Source organism: Priapulus caudatus, unplaced genomic scaffold, assembly GCF_000485595.1.
Source record: "Priapulus caudatus unplaced genomic scaffold, Priapulus_caudatus-5.0.1 Scaffold1366, whole genome shotgun sequence".
Taxonomy (NCBI): Eukaryota; Metazoa; Priapulida; class Priapulimorpha; order Priapulimorphida; family Priapulidae; genus Priapulus; species Priapulus caudatus.
The window spans coordinates 33,911-42,980 of NW_014578427.1; positions in this window are offsets into that span (position 1 = coordinate 33,911).

Here is a 9,070-nt window from a genome sequence, read left to right on the forward strand (position 1 = left end):
CGAACATCTCGTTCGCATTTCGCGTCCCCCCGTATCATGATAGTTCCATAACTCTTTCACGCCATATCCCTTCTCTCATCCCCCCCCCCCGTATATCATACCTTCTTATTATATTCATGCAGCCTCCCCCCCTCCCCATCCCTCCTCACATCCCATCCCTCCTCACACATCACTCGTTCCACATTCACGTGTCCCATCCTACCCGCATGTCACATTTTCACTTTACACGCCCGCGTAGCACCCCACGCAGCACGCTCACGCGTCTAACCTCCCCCCCCCCCTCATCGCCGTATCGCATTCACGCATTACATCTGATACGTGCATCCGCGATGTTTATCAGCGTACGTATCCGCCGCTCGTGCGGTGCACCCACCCCTGCGCGCAGCAGACGACGAGCACATCGTCATCACATCGTCATCAATCACGTGCATGCGCTGCGATGGATGAACGACCTTCCGTGACCGCTACGTGCGCGCAAAGGTACCGTCGGTTGCGCGGCGCTATGGATTTAAGAACGGTGCACGCGCGCAAGCGTAAACCCGAGTTGATTTTTTTTTTTTTTAATGTCGTTCGTGTTCGATGACTTTTAGTTTACTTATATGCGTGTATTTATCGTGATCGTGATCGCGTCATTAGTTCGACTTGGGCGAGCTCGGGCGCTGCCGTGTTGTTATTCACGGACAGTGTATATAGGCACGCGCGCGCGCATGTAAGCCGGACATACAGTTAGCATGCTGAGCCGTTCAGCAGTGTGCCAGAAAGACCCCGCTGCGATTACACACAGAGAGTCACACCATCACAACCACCGCTGCCACCACCATCACCGCCGCCGCCGCCGCCACCACCACAACTGACGAAATTTTTGTCCATCTCTGCGATAGACTTCCTCATGTCTGATGATTCCAGGTAGATGGCAGCACTGGAAACGGACATCCTATCGGAGAGATGGACGAAAATTTCGTCAGTGTAAGTTATTTTTAACTTAATTTGGATCTAACTGAGATAAACTTTATTAGCATGTGAACTATATAGATCCGATGAAATTATTCAATCAACGATCCGTGTCGTGTTTCCGATAAACATTCTTGTTTCGTTTCGTTCTCCATACCCATCATAATCCGTCCGCCATGCTTGCGCCTTCTTAGACGTTGTATTTCCTCTGACGTAGCTCTCCCGGTCAACTGCAACACGGTAAGAAATACGTCGCGGTTTGGATGACAACACAATTGTTAGTTGCAGAGAAAACGAAGGGTGTGCTTGCGGTCGTCGTGGGTTATATATCACGCTGGTACGCACTCCAAGACCGGAAAATGCGCCTGCCACGCTTTGGCCTATATACCCTATACGACGTACCGGCGGGCACGTCAGTAGCTTCGGTATAGCCACCTGTACGTGGTCTATATCCACATTGCCTCCCGGACTGGCGCCCCTGGATCTTCTTACATAGAAAGATCTTAGTCGACAGCACGAATCGAACGCCTTGATCGATGAACGGTCTTATATCGAAAAGTGGGAAGACACGTACGTGTATTTACGTTTTTTCTCGACGCCCGGACGAAAATTCGCATTAATTATTAAAACCACAGATGTAGTAAGGTAATATTTGTTATCAGATCTATGTAATAACTTCCTGTAGTTGGCACGTAAAGCGTTTTATTCCATGCATTGCTTAGATTTTTAAGAAAATACTACTCTAATGACAGATAGGTAAAAACAAACGTATAGCACTCGTTTTAAAGGATAATTAGAAGAAAGAGCTTTAAATTTATATATATCTATCTAACTTACAACAAAACTGCTGTACATTTCCCGTACGTTTTACACTAAAAGTCAAGAAAGCCGATTATAATTGACACTTTCTTCCCGCCGATAGACGAATTCATGGGTGTATTCGTGAAATAAGAAAAAAAAACTACTCGAAACCCGATTGCTATAGGCGGTCTGTGACCTTTCCGCAGCGGACAGCGTGACAGCGATGTTATTAAGAATGAAGCGCAATAACCACCACCACCACCACCACAACAACAACAACAGCGTGCCGAGAAATATGTGTTGATAATAATATACTGGTGTGTGAGAATTCTGACGTACACGGTGTGCACATACGTGCGTCCGTGTATTTATAGTATTTATATATTTAGATGTAGGGTGAGCGTACAGGACAGGATCCTATATTGTGTACACGGGGTGGGAGAGATGTTTCAATGCAGGAACGGATGTGACGCATGTGTCTGGCTGCACGCGAAAGCCTATCGCCATACCTCGCTCGCCTGATGAAACGCACTCGCTGTAGTTTACGGTAACAGATTTCTGCGTGCGCCGGCGACGTGCGGCGCCGTCTGTTACAATTCCGGCTACGCACGCAGTCACCACAGGCACTTGGGAGCGTTTCAGTAACATATAATGCTAAATAAATACGAAATCTATTTACTATCTATGTCTTAATGTTTCTCTACTCTCTTTCGCCTATTATTGCCGACATTTTCCTGTAAATGCCGTGCAAATGCTCCTCTGCAACACACATGTACACCGCGATGTATCTCCATATATATATATATAAAGATGTGTCAGTGTGCGGCAGCGTGCGCATGTGTACATGTGTGTTACAGAGGAGCATTTCCACGTAAAGGTAGTAAATAAATTGCGTATTTATTTAGCATTATATTTTATTGAAACCTACAAGTGCCTGTGGCAGTCACGATGCCGCGGATGACAACACCTGCCGTGAGCATCATAATGACGTCATGCATGCCGCCTGGCGCAGACGGATTATTGCTTGCGCGTGTGTATGTGTGAGCGCGTGTGCGTGTGTACGTGCATGTGTGTGCCCGCGTGTATGCGTGCGCTTGCGCGTATGTTTGTGGCTGTGTGCGCGTGCGTGCGTGTGAGCGTGCGTGTGTACGAGCGTGCGTGCGTGTGAGCGTGTGCATATGTGTGTATGTGCATGCGTGTGTGCGTGGCACTGCGTGCGTGTGTGCGTGTGCGCGTGCGTACGTGTGAGCGTGCGTGCGTGTGGCTGTGTGTATATGTGTGTATGTGCATGCGTGTGTGCATGTGCGTGTGTGTGTGCGTGCTTGCGTGCGTGCGTGCGTGCGTGTGAGCGTGCGTGCGTGTGGTTGTGTGTATATGTGTGTATGTGCATGCGTGTGTGCGTGTGTGCATGTGCGTGTGTGCATGTGTGTGTGCGTGCGTGCGTGTCGGTTTGTGTGTATATGTGTGTATGTGCAGTGCGTGTGGTGGCGTGTTGCATGTGCGTGTGCGGTGTGTGTGCGTGTGCGTGCGTTGCGTGCGTAGCTGTGGTTGTGTGTATAGTGTGTGTATGTGCATGCCGGTGTGTGTGTGTGTGCGCGATGCGTGCGTGCGTGTGCGTGTGTGTGTGTGGTGTGGCGTGTGCGTGTGTGTGTGTGTGTGCGGTGTGGCATGTGCGTGTGCGTGTGCGTGTGCGTCGTGCGTGTGTGCGTGCGTGCGTGCGGAGTGAGCGCCGTGCGTGCGTGTGAGGCGGTTGCGTGCGTGTGAGCGTGTGCGTGCGTGTAAGCGTGCGTGCGTGTGGTTGTGTGTATATGTGTGTGCGTGTGTGCATGTGCGTGTGCGTGTGCGTGTGCGTTCAGTGCGTGTGTGCGTGTGGTTGTGTGTATATGTGTGTATGTGCATGCGTGTGCGTGTGCGTGTGTGCGTGTGGTTGTGTGTGTATCTGTGTATGTGCATGCGTGTGTGCATGTGCGTGTGGTGTGTGTGTGTGTGTGTGTGTGTGTGTGTGTGTGTGTGGTGTGCGTGTGCCGTGTGCGTGTGGCGTGTGCGGTGTGCGTGTGCGCTGTGGCGTGTGGCGTTGAGCGGTGCGTGTTGTGGCCGTGTGGGTGTGCGCGGTATGTTGTGTATGTGTGGGTGTTCGTGCGTGTGCGTGCATGTGTGCGTGCCGTGTTGCGTGCTGCGTGTGCGTGTGCGTGGTGTGAGCGCGATGTGGTAAAAACCGTGTCAACGACATTATTGTGAGCCATACAGACCATTTAGGACGGCTCCCATCAACCGGTTCTTACTTTCTAACACATCTTTTATGTTTCGATACAAACTATTCAGGGTAATGATTTGTTTGGTTAACTCTGTTTAATTTTTTCCCACTCCAATTTACCTTATATTTCTTGCCTCATTTATTATTATTATTTTAAGCCTAATACTATATCAATGTGTTATAATATTCTGGAAGATAGTTACGTGTCATCGCTGGCCGCATATTTATATACGTAGTAAGTGAAATCGACGCAACGTGATTGATCGAACGCAAGTATAAGCCAAATGGGTTTGGTACATACTTGCATGTGCTTTCCCCGTAAGGATTTTCAAGTTTATTGAAGAGCCGTGTATGTTAGTTATTGTATTTAGCTCGCGAGGGGCGCTAGCAGTACAAGGCTAAAATTAGAAGGGGGGGGGGGGCGAAAATGCGTAACGCTGAATGTTTCGCGTCGTGAATGTCAGTTTATCCATTCGACGGCAGTGGCAACGTTGTTGCGTATGTAGAAACGGGAGGCAAAATGATCTCGTGTGCACGCACGCACGCACGCGAACGCGGCGCTCACACACCACACACACCGATACAGCTAACTACGACCGTTACGCGTTTAAAATACAGACAATTACATGCTGCCGCCTAGTAAATATCGATAGGACGAGATCGGCTGTCCAGCCGAAATATAATCGACTGCACTCGGCGCCGGAATGCTCGCCGCGTCTGCGTATGTAAATCGATGACCGTTGCGAGTCTATATCGACGGCGCATGCGTAAAACCCCAAATCCGAGATTCCAGCACACGCGAGTTGGGCTGGGGTGCGGACATTTTGTACGTAGCGCCATCTAGCGAGACCTGGCTGCAGCATTTACGGTATCATTCTGTTGACTTCACTACGACTCGATTTATACGAATCTCGTGCTCGAAAAGTTGTAATGAGCTTTTCGTTGCGCCTGGCTAATGGAACGGTTATACCTGTATGTACGAATATATGTATATACGATATCCTGTAATGTCCGCAGCCATTGGTTATACGTTAGCATCAAGCTGAGACGTTAACAATAATGAGGATGTCTATTTTATATACATAATATCAGGAGGATATTATGGATCACGAGGATCAGGAGGATCCCTATTATCTACTCCTGATAATATCTTATTACGCTGCATGCTGGTGTGCTACTGGTCGAGTGCGTTTGAAGATGAAATAAAGCCATTTCATTTGAAGCCAATGAAAAACACACATACATACGCCCAACCACACGCGAACACAATATCACGCGCGCGCACGCACTGAGATATATAATTATATATATATATATATATATATATCTTAACACAAAATTACCAGCGTTCTCTCTACCTCTATCTCCCCCTCCTCCTTCTTTCTATCCCTCTCCCTCTCTATTCCTCCCCCTCTCTCTCCCGTGACCATGCAGGGCGATAGGAATCCACTATAATGTAATTCATAAAATGTGTATTTAGTTGGAAATGTTGAGTATTATCTGTAGGCATATATATATACGTTAGCAGGCTATCAAAACGAGAGGCTGGTAGGAAAAATGATGAGCCGGAAACGCGTGATGGTAATCCTCAATATAGTGGCGATTCGTTCCCCTGAGAATCCCGTCAAGGGGCAATGCACGTAAACAGGTGGCTTTGCGGTACCAAATATAGATAGTGAGATCGAGTACTGTAGGTGCGGCGTAAGCAGCATGCATTCGAGGCTAAATCCTTTAATCTCGCAAAACAGTGGCCTTCCCGCCTCGGTTGGTTATCCCAACGCTGGGCAAGGGGTTAAATACCACCTTATGACGTTTAGTGGGGTTAAAGTCTACCAGCGAGGATTAGGTGGCTAAATACGACTAGCGAGGTGTGCGGGTCAAAAAACCACTATCGTGGTGTTGGGGGGGGGATAAAAAAAAACTCCAGCGAGGGTAAGGGGTGCTAAAAGCCCCTGGCGAGAGGGAGGGGGACGAAAATCTATAGCAGCGAGGGGTAGGGGATTAGACACTAGAAGCGGTGGGTGTACGGTGAGCGCTGTACGATCCCCAGCGGCGTCTAGCCGCGCATTTTTTTCAAATGACCATTTCTGGCCGTCAGTGAGAACTGAATTTGGGAAACATTGAGTAAAATGGAGGTTTGAAATCCTCACGTATGACTGACTGCTTGGCGGCTTTTTCTACTCGTTGAGCTGGAGAGGGCATGGTCCTGATGCCCCCCCCCCACCCCGCCGCCGATCATCCCGTGGCTGTTCCACTCTTGCACGATCCTATATCCTGCACAGCGCAGTGGCGTAAGGGGGCCATGGCCTACCTCTTGATCCGAAAGTAAAAATAAAAATATAGACGTATTCGCAGACGCGTGCAACGAGGGAATTGGCGGTAATGAGCATAGTTGTGCGTTAATTCGTGCTCGATTTTTGCAGATGCAGACTGCGGTACAATAGCGACGCGTCGTGACCGCACACGCGTTCGTTTCTTTCCGTGCCCACATCTCCGCCTCGTGTATATATATATATATATATATATATGGTGGTGTGAAATATCGCGCTAGCCTCGGGGGTAATCTGTCATTAGGCATCGTGCGATATTCGCCGTCATCGTCAACGTCGTCGTCGTCGGCGGCGGCGGCGGCGCTGGGCGGCGTGCTGTGACGTTACGGGTCTGTCGTCGATGATTCTTGGCTGCGTGTCTTCACATCTGTTGGCTCGCGTCAAGCGCCGTATGACTTACCGTTGACGTCGTCATTTCGAGTGCAGTGGTTAATCTAGTATCTATATAGAAATCTTGTTTTTACTATTTTTCTTTTTTCTTAATTATTCTGACCAATGACAATACCATGCATGAAAATGTATATACAATGATATATATATATATATATATATATTAGGTTCTATACAATAACATGTGTATATAGATATCCTTCTGCATATGACGCACGCACCGATACTTTCTCATCGGCGTCTGCCACATTTTAATCCGCGGGCTCGATCTCCGCGTTACATTATAATGATCGGCACTGGCATCGCGTCGGCGTGTGTTGCCGTGCGCTCGGCAGGCAGGCAAGGTAAACACCGCACACGGCACATCTGATTACGTTTGCTCGCGCAAGCGGTGTGACAATGGCGGCCGAGGCGGCCGCGATACGCGATGCCCGCGTTCTGCCCGCGTGCCTACGACGCACGCATGCTCGCTGTTTTGCGTGAAAGAGGGGGTGCACTGGCTCGATAGTTTCACGCTGTTCGTTTTCGGGAAACGCGGCACATTACGTCGAGTATTGTATACTTGCCCCACTACCCCGTATCTCTCGCTTCTCTATCTCTCTCCCTCTCCCCCTCTCTCTCTCTCTATCTACCTACGTATATATATTTTTTTTTTCGCTGTCTCCCTTTTTCTCTCGCTCTCTCTCTCTCTCTCTCTCTTCCACACCAACATCGATAGAACGTGAATACGAACGTGAACGTGAAACGTGAACGCGATAGAATATATAAAGGGGATATATATAAGGGGGGGGGTGATTATATCAGGAGCTAATAATGACAAATAATTAGTCATTATTAGCTCCTGATTCTATGAAGGGTAAAGCGCGCTGTCAGTATTTAATACCGGTGTGATCTCATTCGTAACGATATCTGCGCTTGCGGTTTGTAGTATAGAATACGACTTGCGTAAGGTTAGACGTAGGCTTCAGTTTAGGATAAAGCGTAATATGAAATCGCGTATACGCAGTCTGCATTTTAGTAGCTTCGTACAGCCACCCAGACCTGCATCTTGAGTTCGTGTGTGGATTCGCTCACTTTTACGGACTCTTTGCAGCGTGTGCGTGTGCGTGTGTGTGAGCGGGATGTGGTAAAAACCGTGTCAACGACATTATTTGTGACATACAGAAGCATTTAGGACGGCTCCCCATCACCGTTCTTTTTTTACACATTTTATGTTTCGATTACAATACTATGTCAGGGTATGATGTTGTTGTTATACTCTGTTTAATTTTTTTCCCTTTAATTTACTCTTATTTTACTTCTCATTTATTATTATTAATTTAGTCCTAATACTATATCAATGTGTTATAATTCTGGAAGATATTTACGTGGCCATCGCCGGCATATTTATATATACGTAGTAAGTGAAATCGACCAAGTGATTGATGAACCAAGTATACCAAATGGTTGGTACATACTTGCATGTGCTGGCGTAGGATTTTCAAGTTATTGAAGAGCCGTGTAGTTAGTTATTGTCTTTTAGCTCGCGAGGGGGCGCTAAGCAGTACAGGCTAAAATTAGAAGCGAAGTGCGTAGCGGCTGAATGTTTCGCGTCGTGAATTGTCAGTTATCCATTCGACCAGTGGCAACGTTGTTGCGTATGTAGAAACGGGAGCAGACGTGATCTCGTGTGCACGCACGCACGCACGCACGCACGCTCACACACCCACACACACCGATAACAGCTACACGACGTTACGCGTTTAAAATACAGACAATTACTCTTGCCGCCTAGTAAATATCAGATAGGACGAGATCGCTGTCAGCCGAAATATATCGATCCCCGCGTAACGCTCGCCGTCTCGTAATGTAATCGATGACGTTAGCGAGTCTAATCGACGGGCGCATGCGTAAAGCCACATCCGAGATTCCACACCCGCGAGGGGTAATGCTATCCCCCGGGCGTGGAGGGAGGTGACCGCAACGTGGCAGCACTAGTGTTGGGATTAGGGTTAGGGTTAGTGTTGGCGGTGTTGGAGTGAGGGTTACCGTTAGGGTTAACGTTTTGAACGTCATCGTCAACGTTATCACGTGACCTCCCTCCACGCCCGGGGGATAGCAACACCCACACGCGAGTTGGGCTGCGGAATTTTGTACGTAGCGCCATCTAGCGACCTGGCTGAGCATTTACGGTATCATTCTGTTGACTCACTACGACTCGAGTTGTATTACGAATCGTGCTCGAAAAAGATTGTAATGATCTTTTCGTTCGCCGTGCCTACGTGGAACGGTATACCTGTATGTACGAATATAATGTCCGCAGCCATTGGTTATACGTTAGCGTCAAGCTGAGACGGAAAATATA